General features: G+C 38.6%; 1 long non-coding RNA gene across 1 annotated transcript; it reads left to right on the forward strand.

Moving 5' to 3' along the window:
* Window positions 1–16313: 16313 nt before the first annotated feature.
* Window positions 16314–17907, forward strand: LOC140232352 (uncharacterized). Its single transcript, XR_011901479.1, has 3 exons — window positions 16314–16456; window positions 17135–17238; window positions 17628–17907. It is a non-coding gene; the product is annotated as an uncharacterized lncRNA (long non-coding RNA).

Raw genomic sequence — 17907 nt, forward strand, 5'->3', positions numbered from 1 at the left:
TATGATTAAGTTCTATTCTCTGTTGATATTCGACCTTTGATCCACAATATTGCTTCCTATAGTTTTAGTTGTCAACACCTTTGCCGACTTATTAATGTTACCACTGAGCCGTACGTGCCGGGTGAAAGTCGACGTGCATTCAAACTATGTTGAAATACAACAATCGTCATGTATAACGTCGTAGTATACCAGGTGTAACTTACGATCACACTCAAATCAAAATCACAGCTCAATACGGACGAAAGCGTTTCCCCTGCATTAAGACACCGATGTCATATATTGACCGTACTCGAAAACTGCTTGGCTAAAAGTGATCAATTATAATAATTGTAGGCCTACCTCAGGTGAAGTTTGAGACTAAAATTTGACATCCCGAAGTTTGATTTTACGTCAGATCCATGCCGTCAGCTCTGAGAGAATTCCTGGGTAGACTTTGCACTTTATCGTGTAAATTCGTATGACATTAACCCAAGACGTCGTCAAAGTAGTACATGTAGTAACAGGACCGGGAACGTTTTAACAAGGTGAGGGGCAGACTTTATTTTATGAGAACGGGGACTTATATCGACCCGTTTTCGTGATGGAAGGGAGGGGGGGGGGGGTATTTTGCTGTCACTTCTCTACCAAAATCGGCTGACAAACAGGAAAAGAAAAAAAAATCTGAAATTAGTCTGCTACCACTTTCCTAATAAAATTGGCTGAGAAGCAATAATAATGAATAAATAAGTAAATAAACTACATAATTAATAAGTAATTGATTGAATAAATATAGATGAATTAATAAATTGCCTGCCACTTCTCTTCCAAAATTAGCTGACGTCAATATAATAATTATATATTATAAAGTCTTCGCGCCAGCCCTGAGTAATACATCGCTGACATGACAGAAATGATTATGCTATGACACACTGTTTCTCAGTAAGCCAAGCCATTGTATACATTATTTGAACCTTGCAATTCGATTTCACAGAAAGCCGCAGACATGACATTGTCATGTGGATCAGAGCTTCTAAACTAAGTACAAGCAAAAGCAAATTATTATTACCAATATTCAGTTTGTCTGTCTCATTAATGAAATTAAAAAAAATAAAAGTGGAGAGACACATTAAACATGATGTTGACAATATGCTGTGACATAGACATGGTAAAGGATAAACAAGAAAGTACAGAAGGCAAAAGAGGGTAATAATCTCTCAAACATTAAGTCCTTCTCAGATGTTCCTGTTATTATACCGTATATACCATTGTGTCTATTATACTCTCTCCTTCTTTTATGCCAGCTCTTCTAAATTTCTTACCGGTATATGTACACAATTCTTTGATATATTGTCACGCTAGGTTGCATTTTATCATTACTCTTCTATTATGGAATCCTGTTCTCTATCATCTATCAGAATACCATTTGTGTATACAGTAAGGGTGCACCTTCCAAGCGAGCCAAATTGCCGTATAGCCTATAGGATGCAGCTGCTTTGAGTTACATTGTTTTCATTGTTTTTTATGTGAAACGAATCGAACTGAATGACTACGTCCACGCTGCGCCGGAAATACCAGCACAGATAAGCATGAAGAGTCAATGTGAACTTCTAATCTTTATTTGGTAGTAAAAGGTGTATTAGACTCACTTTGAGCACTCAACATTTTGCTTTCTTAAATACATGTTGTTTCAACAAAAAAAAGTTGTCCTAAACTGATATAGTCTATATCAACATCAAGTAACATTAAATAATGAAGCATTGTGCACTTAAGCGGAATACAACAACTTCATAAATCTCAGAGCAGTCAATTTCCCAAAGCCGAAGGCTGCTATAAACTAATACACTAATGAAACAACATGCATGAGGAACACTAATGGAATAATTTAACAATGTTGGCAAAATAACGTGTTTTTTATGTTTTACTGGATGTCTTTTGAATGTCGTTTATGTAATGCATTGTATTTTTTAGAATGCATGTAAACAAACAAAATAACCTTATATGGAAAACGAAATAAAAACAAAGATTGAATAAGAAGTTGAATCAGCTCTGAGTGAACAATATCTAATTTAGTGATAAGACAAGTATGCATACCGCATATTATAGATAGTGAACTGTCTTGCTAAATTAAATGATTCCTTATACAAATTCTGGGTGAGAGTGCAAGCCTGAGCATGATTTCAGTTATACAATGAAAATCTTGTTGCGCTTATCCAACCAAACACAAATCATGCAGTGTTACACTATTTACTGTCGTGCTCGTACTGAGTACCAAACAGAAACATTGAGAAATCAAACCAAATACTGTGCCATCATTTTCTCATGGTGATTTTGATTACCGCAAAATGCTATTGCAAATGAAAGTCATACGATTTCTGCAAATACCATACAAGCGTGTGTAATGGCAGTCTACTATTTAAATATAAACATAAAAGATGAGATGTGCGTATTCAATCAAGATGTCATAATTGTACATTCTTACAACACTGCTTAAATGTCTGTGATGTTTTGTACGATTGTGCTTCAATAATTTAAGAAAACGCTGATAATCACAGAAGATGCGCTATTCCATGTCGTGGTATGAAGTGTCAGACTTGTAGATAATCATATCTTCTCTAGGTATTGCTGCATTCTCTTCCAGTCTTCATCACTCATCTCAAGACTTTTGTCGTCTGCTAGACTCCCACTGAAGACAATGAGCTGTGAAAGCTTAGACGCAGTCGGCTGTTCTTTCTGAAATCTTGTCATCAGCAGTTCCCTTGCCTTGATGGGATACTTCATATCATGCACTATCACTGCTATTCTTTCTTTTCCTGCAGAAACGAGGACACAAACAAATGAAATACATTGTATATAAATAAATAAAACAAATCACGGTAAGGTTGACAGCACCCTACTGGAAAGAACACAGTGTCCCACAGTGTCTTCACATTGTCTTCACAAAGTCGACTATGTGAAAACCCTTGAATTTAACAGTGTGAAGATAATTTCACACAGTGGTGTGGTTTTCACAGAGTGTTCACATAGTAATGCTTTGTTTCACACTGTCAATTAATGATTCACATTGTGTTCACACTGTCAAAACGCTTGAGTTTAACAGTGTGAAGAGATTTCACACTGTGTTCACAATGTTTTGAAACTGTTCACACTGTGTTTCTCACAGTGTGGGACACTGCGTTCTTTCTAGCAGAGCAATATTTGTTTTTCCTTCCTTGCTCTCTTTCTTTATCTCTTCATCTATCTCTCGATAGCTCGATTGTAAATTTAACATCGCACATGCAAAATCATTAATTTGCCAAAAATACTACAGTTCTACCTCGATTATCCAGCCTCCTTTTATCCGGAAATCTCTATTATCCGGACGCGTTCACGCATTGGATGACTTTTTTTTTTTCATCCAAAATTGAGAAAAAAACAGTGACTTTAACATCTTTTCATGGATCTATTTCACTACTTTCATAAGATGTGCATGATAGGTTTCTCAATATCTAATGAGATAAAACATGTATGATTTTCACATAAAGATATACTTAATTGTTGGTTTTTGTTTTTGTTTTTGTGAAGAAGGGACTACAATTTTGCGCAGGCTAGCATAGATTACACCACCGTTGCGGGGTACGCTACCTGCCTAACTGCCAGTGCACTGGGACGGCAGCTTGGACGGCAGCTATATATACATTAACATTGTGTCTCCCATATCCGGCCAATTCGTTTACCCGGATGAGCGCCTGTTCCGACATGGCCGGATAATCGAGGTCGAGCTGTACAAGTACATCTCTATATGCATATTATGAACATGGCAGAAACAGAACACAGATACACTGTACTACGATAATCAACTGAAACAATCAAGGAAGAAAGAATCATTGACAAAACCCACATAGTGTCAGGGGACTGTCAATTGGACTCGGATTCCTCTACAATAAAGTTCGATTATCAAATACACATGCAATGTAAGGACGTAAGAAGCCGTGCCAAGTTACTGCAGATAACGTCTCTCACCGAAAAAGCTGGAGGAGTACTCTAGGTATTTGTTGTAGAGAGCATTGCAGACATCAGTAACGGTCAAGCCCCCATTGTTATAGGAGTGGCAGAGCACCATTCCATGGCTAGGTAGAACCGTACTCTCCTCGAACTTGAATTTGTCCAGTCGGACTCTGGGAATATTCAAAAAGCGAGCCTCAACTTTCTTATAATTCGACTTGGTCGATGAAAGTCTTGCAATCAATCCTGAGACGGCTTCCTCTTTTGAAGATGTGCAGACATGGATAATCTTTGGACCGGAGGGAGTATATATACCGCGTCCGCTCCGTGCAGAAGTCGCCTGCTTGTTACTCTTCGAGTGTTGCAGACTGCCACTGGATGTATCTGTGATCAAGTCAGAACCAGATTGAAAGAAGCAAAGAGACGTTAGAGAGCAAAGAGACGTTAGAGAGCAAAGAGAAGTAAAGAATCTCTCCTTTGTACCAATGTTCTGTGTTCTCTCTCGCAGGCGTTGACAAACTGCTGTGAAAATATACAGCACTTTCGATTAAGAGTACATCATCGTGATCATTCCTCTATCAAAACACACCAGGCGAGGAGCTGTTCGCTGTCCGTTTCAATACTTTCGGCACTAATAATGTAGTGTGCAGAGAAGAGGACACGCGAACAAAGTTTCTAAAGTAAGCCGTCACGCGTACCGTCACCGTGACGATTTATTGAAAAAGAAAATAGCCAATTCTCCTCGTATTTGCGACTTTATTCAAAAGTTTTGTACGGTATAAAGGGTGTTTTGTAATGCAGCTGATTTATATGCTTCATATTTGAGAACATCTTTTAAATCACTATTCCCAATGTTAGTGGCTTTTTTTAAATAACCTGGGTATCTATCAGTCCAAACCTTTTTCTTAAAGCGGAAGAATGTAAACAGACATAGATCATGTCAAACATTTTGCAGTCAAAAGAATGTACGAATACACATGCGCATGTCGAACGTCTTCTTGGCGGAATCAGTACGAAACAAAATCGCACTAAAAACGGGGAATTCGAAAATATGAAGTCTAGAGTATAGAGTAAGGAATTTCTACTTCCATTTGCAGTCGGTATTGGACAAACGAGAACAATTTGTTCTGATTCCAAAATCGGGCAACTTGAGAGTAGTTATCGCCAGATTGCAGATTGCACTGGGCACTGGTAGAATGTAAAGAAATGGGGGGGGGGGGGTAGGGTCGACGGATTGTTAAACATGCAAAGAATCAAAATTTTAGTGTGGAGAAGAAAAGAACGGGCTCGAACATGAAAGTAAAATAGATGAGGTTTGTCTTATGCAAACCGCGCCTCAGATGTAAATATCAGCCCAAGGACTTAACAAAAAGCTATAGGAGTAATGCCCGAACCCAAGTTACAATCACTCTGGCTATTATCTCATAATGTTTATTTCCTTTTTTATTGTTAAGTATATAGTATACAGGTGTATGTCGTTTTGCAACTGCTTTGAAATTATGTCAGTGGTGCCAAAAACAAATAGATAAATGAATAAAGAAAGAAAGAAAGAAAATATACAGTCCCTGTTTTGTTTGTTTCACAACGACCATTAATTTTGTCAATATACCCCATTGCCGGATGTGTGTATCCGCTATCGGAAAACATGTCATGAGTTGTAAGAATCTGCTGATATCATCATGCATAATGTTCATCTTTCTTTTGGAAGACCAAGGATTCTTTGCCAGTCTCAGAAGCTTAAAAATTAATCTTATTCAAAGTTCTAGCATGTACACCACGTAGGCTCATTACTCTGTTATGAGCCTCATACATAGACATACACACGCAAATCGCATGCACGCTGAGCGAAAGATTCCGTCATAATTCATTCAGCAATCAGGCATGACTGTAATCACTTTGTAGGAGGGTATACCTGTATAAGCGGACTTGGATGACAAATCTTCGCTCTTTGATCTCTGAAATACGGTAGGCCTACTCAGGTGAGAACCGGACTTGTCCTTCACTTTTGGCACTGTAGCACACACACAAAAAATGATAATAGAATAAATGAATATATGAATAAATAAATAAATAAATAAATAAACACACTAAAAAGACATTATAATAGTATCAAGCGTTGCTCACATTAAAAGAAACACAACAACACTCAAATACACATGCTATGTGCTGGCTCATTCCTGTTTACTTACAATACACGTACTTTCGTTCGTACTTTTTTTTTTTTGTTGTTGTTGGTAGCTTACATACTTTCAGTCAGAAGATTCGGAGTCATCCCGCTAGATCGACACCGACGAGTCACACAGCCCACGAGTTCGACATTGAAAACAGGTCCACGAGTCATACAGCTGACGAGTCATACAGTCCATGAGCTCGACACTAGGCAAATAAAGCCCATGAGTTCGACACTATATGTGTCTGTCTCGTGGGCCTTGTTAGCTTATAATAGTGTCGAATTAATGGGCTGTATGACTCGTGAGCTGTATAACTCATGGGCTGTATAACTTGTGAGCTGTACGACTCGTTGGCTGTATGACTCGTGGGTGTCGGTCTCGTGACGTGCACCCTGGGGTTGTTTCTTGATGAGCGGTGACTAAACTGGGTAAAGAGATGGACAGGGACTCGTGTAATTGGTATAGGCCTCTATTCCGAGGTGAGTTAGTTAGCTCAGGTGGTAGCTCGTCTAGCTGCCTCCCACCTAAGCGATCCGGGTTCGATACCCGAGTCTGGACTAAGTAATGTTGTGTGTAATCATACTGTCCCCTCTAGCAAGAGGCAAAACAATGTGTCCGTCGGATAGGACATAAAATGGAGGTCCCGTGTGTGTTGGAGAGTCACAACTCATGCACGTAAAGGATCCCGCTTCATTCATTCATCGCAAAGCGCAGGTGAAGTGGTCCCCCTCACTTCCAAATAGACCCAAGGAAGACAGGCTTAGTGTAGCTGAATATGAGCTACCCAACCATCTTCTCGGATGGAAAATAAACAAAACAAAACAAAACGCATTTCCTGACAAATTTGTTAAGACTACCTTCACAATGTAAGTTCGTTCATTATCCTGTTATGTTATATACACACACACACGCAAATATATATATGTGTGTGTGTGTGTGTGTGTGTGTGTGACTGTCATAACAGGGTAATGAAATGCATTTTTGTGTTTGTTTTGTACATTTTCCATCTGAAAAGATGACTGAATAGCTCATATTCAGCTACACTAAGCTGGTCTTCCATGGTTCTAGTTAGATGTAAGTCACAGTCAACCCATTTCAACGGGTTAAACATCTTGCTCTATGCGATGAATGAATGAAGCGGGATCTTTTACGAGCATGAGTTGTGGCCTAATATACAGACACACACACACACACACACACGCAAACTCACTGATACCCCCAAACACTGTGAGACCGCAGCAGAAGATTTCATCGTAATCATGTAGTAATTTCAGCAGTACATGCACATCAGGGCGGATCCAGGAATTCCTTTAAAAAAAAAAGGGGGGGGGGGCGCTTTTACAAATCAAAGGGGGATGGCCCATATTTTCTTTTTTATTTATTTTGTTTTAATAAACAAATAAACAGGGGGGGGGGGCGAGTCCGGTAAGCCCCCGTCTGGATCCGCCACTGCACATACTATAATTATACAGGGTTGATCTTTTCCAGGGGAGGGTGAAGATGCAAACCTGTAGACTTGTTGGCATCTGGCTCGTCTTTGCTGATAGATCTCTGACCTCTCCTTCCGAGCGGTCGTGCTGTGTCTTCAACTTTGAAAAGTGTAAAAGAAAAAGAAGAAGAAGAAGAAGAAGAAGAAGAAAAAGAAAAAGAAAAAGAAGAAGAAAATTCATTAGTGGCAACTGCATGCATTACATACAGACAGAACTCGCTCATATAGATATCTTGTACATACTATACACGTAATTATTATTCTGTGCTAAAGCTAAAGTTTCAGAACTCCATTTCAGCCACTGATCTCATCCACATGGCTTTTTTTTTTAATGCGCCTGCACTGTAGCTCAGCCAACGTTAGTCTCGTTTAAGCCGCAACACATGTGTAAATTGCATCCCTGAGAGGTATGACAAAAGGACTAAAGGCCCCCTCACACCTGAGCGAATTGCCTGAAATATGACTTGCGATGGCTGGCGAAAGGCATTTTTGGAAAAATCGTTTTCAATGGTAATTGATATTAAGTCATATTTACCCTTCGTCTTTGGGTTCGTACACCTTCTGAAATAACAGTTGCGATTATTCAAATTCGCACGGGATTTTTGAACATGTTTAAAATTTCCCGACGAATTGAAAAATCGTCTGTCATTTGCATCTTTTATTTAGTCTGCGGTAATCGTTCGTTTATCGTTCGTGTGCTATCGTCACGCATAGTCCCTCATCGCGCTTTTGCCAAGGTGGACCAATCTCGAAAGAACCCTAAACGAAGCAACACGATGACTAAATATGACTTACGCATAGAAACGAAGATACTACGACAAACGTATTTTCGCTTGCCATCTTCTATGCGAAGGGAAACTAAGATTGACTTTTACTAAATTTGAAAGGCGATGCATACACGAAGGCAAGTCTAAGAGATACTATGACAAACTATGGATTGCGAAGTGATACGAATACGAGCGACTGACCTGACGAAAAAATTGGCGAATGCTGAGCTGCTCTCTGTGACCAGCCACTCGCCACGCTACTCATATATAAACATTCCACCCGAAAGTTTCAAAGTTTCTTCAGAAAAATGGAAGATGCAGCCCGCCTCAGAGTCCAGTATTTACTGGCAATGGCTCAGAATGATATTATACATCAGCAGCTGAACCTACACCAGTTCATCAGAGGCCGATTCAGATGGAGACGAGGCTTCAGACGACGTCGTATCTGGAGAAGGACGTGGTGAACCTTGCCAGAAGAAGTGCTTTTGGAATCTACGACCAGCTGTTGGTTGAGTTCCGAAGAGAAGACCCTTCGACTTTCAAGAAATTTCTCTGCATGCCCCCTGAACTCTACGATGAAATCCAGGAGAGGGTCAGAGGAAGAATCAGGAGGCAGTACACGTGGTACAGGGAGCCGCTGGAAGAAGGTCTCAAGTTGGCAGCTACTCTCTGTCATCTTGTGTCTGGCACCAAGTACTCCGACATGCAGTATGGGTGGAGGGTGCCTGAAAACACCCTATCTGTAGTGGCCAGGGAAGTGTGTCAGGCCATATTATGTGACGAGTATGCAGATGAAGTCATGACAGCCCCTTCACAACCCCTGATGGATGGAAACAACTTGCTGGTGGATTCTACAAGCGGTGGAATTTTCCCCACTCTGTGGCAGCTATAATTTATGGCAAGCATGTGGTCATCATAAAGCCTCCTCTGTCCGGCTCGCTATGCTGCAACTACAAGGGCTTTTTTAGCATAATCCTGTTGGCTATTATAGTGGACAGTGACTACAAATTTATCTGGTGCGATGTTGGTGGTACGTACGATACAATAGGGGAAAGGGGTAGGTCGAGTCAATTTAGGGGTACGTCAAATTTGTTATCATCTCACCTCCATTGTTACTGTTTCAACATTTATTTTTTTGCTAAAATGATAGCAATTGGGGCAATTCATCTCAGTTTTTGCTTGATACCTTTTTCTTCTTCAAAAACGTGCTTTAAGAATAATTAATAATATTGGATATTTATTTCACACAAATGATCTTTTGTGTAGAAGCAAAAATCTGAAATTGATTGATTTGTTTCATTATAATGTTGGTATTTTTATGTATAAATTTTCAATTGATGAGCTTCCTGACATTTTTGCACATATGTTCATAAGAAATAACTCTCTTCATATCTACCCAACTCGTCATCGTGATGACTATCACCTTCCACGTACTCGCACAATTTTTGAGAAAAAAAAAACCATTAATGCTTACAGTGCCAAAAATACTGGAATCTTCCGGCTGATATTACTGTTTATCTTTGTCGTCCTTTAAACGTAAATGTTGCGTGGATGATTTCTCTGGCCACACTGAAATCTGGACGGACCTGGTCGGTTTTATACTCCCCGAGGAGCGCACACACACGTACGAGAAAGTATGATCTATTCTTTCGTCTTCGTTTCCAATCGCACGCCACATCAAACCATTGCTCATTGTTCGTTCGTCTTATCGGGTCATATCAACGCTTCGCTCGCCTTCGGCCGCAATTTACTCAAAGAAGTGAACCGAAAAATCGTTATCCTTCGCATGTCATATTTATCCTTCGCTTACCGTTCGTTGATCATATTTGACTTTAGTTTATAATCGGATGATTTGAAGGCAACTTTATTTGAAATCGCTGAATTCGCGCGCATTTCGTAAGTTTTTCTCATTCGTCCCCCTTCGTCCCCCTACATTCGCTCGGGTGTGAGGGGGCTTTATACCTAAGAATGATTTCTGACAATGCAATATTGGCCACTCACTTGGCTAAGAAAAGGTTAAGAGGCATGACAGGAAATTGAACGTGTATGTACATGATAATCATAGTCTGAAGTCAAGTACATTCCCGACTGGCAACTGAAAAGAGAGCAGTAGAACAGCAATCGATCCAGGTGTTTAGACTGCCATATCCTTGCGAATATCTCCTCCCACATTCTAATCAAAATCATGTTTAAGAGGTTTAAGATCTAGTCAAAATAAACAGTCTACGTTCGAAAAAAAACCCCGAAACACCGCAGGTGATGTTGATTTGTGCTCGCCCAATTCAAGGAAAACTATAATACAGAATGATGAAACAAATTCCAATACGAGAATAAATTGGTAGGTCACTATAATGGTAAATGGTAAATGCTTCATCAAAACACGCTCCAATTATATAAAATGATAGCAAAATCAATATAAAAAGATACGAAAGAACTGACGGAAATTCGAACCAGTATAGTGTCCAATAAGAGTCCGTTACATTGAGGGACTTCACTTAGCTCAAAATGCAAGACAATATCTTTCAGCAGTGAAGAAGACCAACTAATGAGTTTAATTGATCGTTTCAATTATTACAGCAATATTGAAACTAGCAATGAAAGTATAAGAACTTAACATTGCTTCTGTATTAAGCTTCGACCGTGGGAAAAAAAAAGGAAAGAAAGAAATGTAAATGTTAACAAAGGACGAAGGACAAAATGGCTTTCGACGGGTAAAGTGGATTATAATATGGCACTGTGATGTATTGATATTGGCTAAATTCATTTGACAAAACAAAAATAGATCTGATATGAAAATGTGTACACGAAAACAGTGGCAAACTGTTAGGTAACGGAGTTATTACTATAATTTACAGAAATCATGATATGCGATTGTGATCGATATCACAAAACACTGCATGTGAAACGTTGAAACGCCGTATTTCTTTTAATTTTCAGTCCTCATATCATAGTGAAGTTTCATTATGCCTACAGGTTAACTGTATGGAGAACATTAAACGTAATAATTTGACCTGTTATGAGATATTGCGTGTGCGTGCTAAATTGTAATCATGTATACTCTTACTTGATTCTCCGGTGACCAATGTGTGTGCCGAGGGAGCACACACATGAACCTGTAAATATTGCACCAAACGATCCCAATCTGGGTTCTCGATGTCGCACGTCTTCTCGAGATCACCAGCAATCAAGACAAGACCAGCAGTTGAGAAGGTGAGTGGTTGCCGTTTCTTTAAACTACTATGTCTGAGTTGTCGAATATTGGTGGACTCCTTGGGGCAGTCGTGAGCAATGACCACTAGCTTGTTTTCACCTGCGGGGGAATTAATTTTGATGAGAATTGAATTAAAGTTCATTAAAACATTCCAATGTAATATAATGCTCCTTTGTTTTTTATCATAGACAGTAAGGTTGTAGAATGAACGTAACAGTTGTAGAGACAGTCACACTAGTCATTAGAGGACAGGGCCTTCAATTTTTCCTTCTACACATGTATTTCCTTTTTTTAAAAAAAACCCCCAAATGAACGGAAATTTTCACTCATAAGCCAGACAACGCCTGCTTGAGAGCAGATAGGGCGATTTGCACGCAGCGTTCAGTGATAAAGTCTTATCACATTGAATAGAGAAAATTCTTTTTTTTTTCAGCTTGGAGGGGGGGGGGGGACTCCCTCAGCTCTTCAATACACCTTAAACTGAAGTCACCAATGTACTCTTATACAAACTTATAGCTCTATCGCTCCTGGTTCTTTAAAAAAAAAGACTTTTAAAGATTCCTAACTTAGAGGGCTTTGGGATCCATAGGAACCCAAAATGAGGGGGGGGGGTGGGTGGCGCTGGGGGTATAGTTTGAAGAAAGCCCGTCGTGAAGTTTCATAAAAGTGAAGCTGATAATGTCAAAGTCGTGATGTATAAACAAAGATGTTTAACTTCCTCGATTCGAAAAGTGTAATAATGCCCGTCGTGGTTTTTGTCGTCCTGAAGGTTATAAATTTGGAAAAAGGAGAGAGACACACACAGAGGAAGTTTGTTTTATTTGTAATAGTTGAAAGAGCTCAAGGTGTCTATCAAATTCAAACTTTTTCTTTCAGTCAATATTATTTATTGTGTTCACATCAACACTGCTGTTAGTCAGTGAAGCTTACAGAACACAGCAGCGAGAGTAATTGTTCAAAAATTATAACGGAGCTGACGTTACATTCCTCACAAAAGGAAAATAAAATACCACATAGGTCCACGTTCTGTGCGTCCTTATTGTCATTCTAATCGTAAGGTGTTGGCAGGCATCTCTTTGTTTCTGCACAGTTTTGCTGAGAGGAGAACCAAAACAAACAAACAAAAACATACCGACTTACCACCGACCCACTGTTGACATTTTGGCAAGAACTCGTCGTAGAGAGAGTCCGGAACATCAGTAATAGATAGGCGCCTGTTCTGGATCGAGTGGCACACTATAGCGATATCCGTAGTGTCTTTGAACTCGTACCTTTCCAAACCACTGTATGGCAGTTGGTCAAAAGTGATGTCTGCATTTTGGAATTCTTTCCTTAACTTCGAAAATAACCCGCCTATCCTGTTTTGGCTCGATATCGCCAATATTTTCATACGCGGTTTCGACGTACGGTGCACGACGGCATCGCTGCTTAACCGGTTGGCATAACTGAAGGTGTGGCCAGGCTCCCAATGAATAACTTTCTCTTTACCGTCTGTGAATGAAATCATAGTACATAAATGCGTATTTGCATCCACACAGGTTGAGACCGTGTAAGTTTGATAAATTCAAAGATGTAAGTGAAGTTCAAATAACTTACTACTAGATGATAATATCACCAAAATGACCAACTGATATGCCAAACTAGAAAAAGAACGTCACCACTAAAAGAGCAAAATAATGTTTGAATATCTCGTTATATATATATATATATATATATATATATATATATATATATATATATATATGTATATAACATGCTTTATTTCCATTGCAAATTAAAGCATGTGATGAATATTCCTAGGATACTACCTGCCCACAGGCAGGTAAGTACAAGGAAAGAAATACAGTGGACCCGGTCCATCACACCACAATTGACAGTTACACAAATATATACATGTATACAAGTACATTTACACACAAACATGATACATGAACAGCTGTTTCAGGACGAAAAGAAAAAAAACCGCTAAAATGAACTTATATCAGCATACATTAACCTAAGAAACACACACACACACACCTACACACACAAAATAACTCTAATCATTCGTTCAATTATACGAATCTACCGAAATTCACTACCAATGAATTGCATTAAATCCACCCAACATAATCATAATTATTTCACATCCAATATTATAGAAAAAACGGGAAAATATACTTAATGATAAATACATAATGCAAAAATATAGATCCTATAAATATACATAATTAACAATACAAATCGTCGGTGTTTTCACGAAGTGGCACGACCGGCCAAAATCGAGTAAATTTTCGATTTTAAGATTTTTGCATGTTATGATAGTAAATACCGAGATCTACAATCTGACAAATTTTTGGACCTCAAACTCAAATAATTACGTAATAATAACGACCGTGTCACTTCGTGAAAACTTCGACTGGTCGGTCTACGATTTTCACGAAGTGGCACGATCGCGGGTTGATGGTGCGTATACGCCGGACGTCATCATAAATCATTTATCCGCCAAACGTCCTCGTACGCGCGCGTCTAAAATGGCTGCGCCCAGAGCAACGGAAACTAGACGGATGAAATCGGTAAAGTTACATTTCGCTCTGTATTGACACTTTAATTGTTCGAATTTTTCACATTCTTGAATGTAGATTTATGAATGAGGAATTAGAATATCAAAACAGCGTAAATATGTATTCTTGCAGATCACATTGACTTCGTTTGGCGCTGTCCTAGGTTCGTTATCTACGTGTGCAGTCCCACATCTATTATTCGGTGTAAGTGGAGAATAGGCAGGGAAAGTGATTCGAACTAAAGTCAAATGAACACGTCTCACATTTGCATCGAATCTTAAGCGCTCTAACTGGTGATATATTGTGAAGTTTTATTGTTTCCTGTATTACGAGCTCAAATATGTAATGCAACGACATACTTCTTCCCAGGTGGCAGGTAGACTAGACTGATTTAACTCTCTTATCTTGCTTGATTATGTCTGATTCTGAATCTTCCAGGAATTTAGATCCATTAGGGAGTCTATATCTAGGCCTACAACTTCAAGATCTAATTAAGATAGTTAACAGTGTTACAGTGTTAATAGTGTTCTTGAATACCGTTGGCGTTACCTGTCCAGGTTATATAAATTACTCTCCAAGTGATGTTATTTCACTGACTACCTTTGAATTCTCAATTAAAAAAAAAAAAAATGAATTTAGAGTTTAATACTTCTGCTCAAAGTCTGACGTTAAATCAGGGAGGTCCTCTTCCCACCTCCCTGTCTAAATTCAGGCGTTACCAACAACAATGAAGAGTTTGATAATGTTGTCGAGAATACTGTAACAGCAAATTTGATTTGGATAGACGACAAGTAAAATGCAACGTTTATGCTCAGCACCTGAATTCATAATTTGTTCTATCATGCTATATAATTATGAGCCTAAAAGCCTCAATGTGGTCGTAATTGGCCTATACGTGGCAAGTACTTTTGCCTTAGTTTGCAATTTTTCATTTTGTTTGTTTTGATTTTCTACAATCTATGGTTCTTTGAAACACAGATGGTTTTTGGGGGGATGGAGGCTGGGGATTCGGAACTGGGCAAATTGTAAAATTATACCAAAGAGATGTTCATTGTTCATAAACTTCAGATTCTGGTAAGCCGTAGAATATAGACCTGAAAGGGATGGGGGGGGGGGGGGAGGGGGGGCAGTGTGATGTTTTGCAAATCTGTGCATCAATTTTATGATCTTACAGAACTGGTAGTGATGGAGTTTCATATGACTGACATCTTTCATTCATCTTCCATTACAAACAGATATTGAGGCCTTTGTGTGGACAACCCAACAACTTGCAGACTGGAATGAAATGAGTGCTGTCCTTCAATGATGGGCTACTTTACAGTATTGTACTCCATACTGCATTCCTGCAGATTTCTCCTATCATCTCAAGCTTGAACAAGAACCGTAAGTTACATTGCTATCTGTCAAGGATTTAGAGTAAATTAGACAGACCAGTGTGTAATAGACAGTGCAGGCACACTTCTAGTAATAATAATATTACTAATATGATTTGCCACATAATGAAATACTAATTGTTTTGATTACCTTTGAATTCTCAATGAAAAAAAAAAAGATTTTAGAGTTACTTCTGCTAAAAGTCTAACGTAAAATGAGGGAGGTCTTCTTCTCTCCTCCCTGTCTAAATTGAGGCGTTACCAACAACAATGAAGAGTTTGATAATGTTGTCAAGAATACCGTACCAGCAAATTTGATTTGGAATAATGGATAGACAGCAAGCAAAAAAAAAAAAAAAAATCCTGTGCAACGTTTATTCTCAGCACCTGAATTCATAAATTGTTCTATCATGCTATATTATGACTCTAAAAGCCTCAATGTAGACGTAATTGTCCTATACGTGGCAAGTACTTTTGCCTTAGTTTGCAATTTTTCGTTTTGTTTGTTTTGATTTTCTACAATCTATGGTTCTTTGAAACACAGAGGGTTTTTGGGGGGGGATGGAGGCTAGGGATTCGGAGCTCGGCAAATTGTATGTAAAATTAAACCAGAGAGATGTTCATAGACTTCAGATTCTGGTAAGCTGTAGAATATAGACCTGAAAGGGATGGGGGGGGGGGGGGGGCAGTGTGATGTTTCGCAAATCTGTGCATCAATTTTATGATCTTACAGAACTGGTAGTGATGGAGTTTCATGTGACTGACATCTTTCATTCATCTTCCATTACAAACAGATATTGAGGCCTTTGTGTGGACAACCCAACAACTTGCAGACTGGAATGAAATGAGTGCTGTCCTTCGATGATGGGCTACTTTACAGTATTGTACTCCATACCGCATTCCTGCAGATTTCTCCTATCATCTCAAGCTTGAACAAGAACCGTAAGTTACATTGCTATCTGTCAAGGACTTAGAGTAAATTAGACAGACCAGTGTGTAATAGACAGTGCAGGCACACTACTAGTAATAATAATAAATTATTCCTAGTATGATTTGCCACATACTAAAATAATTGTTTTGTCTTACTCTTTCTTTAATTACAACTGTATTTGTAGTTTTATGAATGTGAAGCACTGACATAATATGGAATCCAATATTTTGACATCTAATTATTTGTAGTCATGTTGCATTTTGGTATAAAGGCAATGCTGTCCCTCAGTCTGATTTTGATGTGGTAGCAGTATGCATTTCTTCAGTGTCATTAATCTTTCAGGACTGTTGTAACTGTAGTTTTTTATTGTTAGTTTGATTATTGTTGTGTTTTTATTTTTTGATTGGGAGGGGGGGCAAGGGAGATGAGGAAGAACAGTTACACACTCTGTACTGATATGAGATACCATCAACTTTGCAAAAGTCAATGGCACATACTGTATGACAAATTCTTGGCAGAGACGATGAAAATGAACTGTCTCAATATACGTTTATAGTTTTACTCATGTCAATGTGTTTTTTTTTCTTTGTACACTCAGAAGTCAAATGTCTGAGACATTACTTACATGGAATTGACTATGTCACTGATTTTCACTTGTGATGTCCTGCTTTCTTTATTCTTTACTTTAGTTCTGCTCCTGATTCTAGTCAACAATATGTTCATTCACCATTTCGTCTGGCTTAGCATCCTCTTCTTACTGCACTCAAAGGTTACATTGTGCACCATGCTAAAGGTGAGCAAGATCAATAAACAGCAATCCATGCAACACCTTTTCATGTAATATTTGGTTTTATTTTGTCATAGACAATTACTAAAAAAATCCAGTGTCAATGGACAATTACGTGTAATCCTAGTACAGTCTTGTTATGCACATTATCACATTGATTTAAACTTTATGATTTAAAAAAAATGCAGTAGCACTTTTGAGTAAAACATTACCAAAGTGTTGATATGAAAGGAACATTATCATATAATAATTTTCTTAGGGAAATCAGTGTAGTTTTAGAAATGTGGAAAATTAATTAAGAAGTATGTTATGACTGTTGTATCAAATGTCATCATTCCCCTCTGCAATGGAGAAGTAACATTGTCAGTGAAAAACAATTGTTCCTCTTTGCATAGGGAGAGAAGCAGATAACTGTCTACTGGAGAAAGCCAAGAGAAACCCGAAACAGCTACAAATGACTAGGGTGGCTGAGCTAAACATCTGCACTAAAATCCAAGCCATGGGATCATTATGGAAGGAGATCATAGCAATATTTCACCACAATCACAGAGTTGCTCCACACAGCAGCATCAAACTTTTCACAGAGTGTGTGCTTTATGAATGGGCAGGCAGGTTCTAGCAGAACATTATTTCGATGTTCTTTTTGATTTTCTATTTAATGACTTTGTGTTTGTA

The sequence above is a fragment of the Diadema setosum genome, chromosome 8 (assembly GCF_964275005.1).
Source record: "Diadema setosum chromosome 8, eeDiaSeto1, whole genome shotgun sequence".
NCBI classification, from domain to species: domain Eukaryota; kingdom Metazoa; phylum Echinodermata; class Echinoidea; order Diadematoida; family Diadematidae; genus Diadema; species Diadema setosum.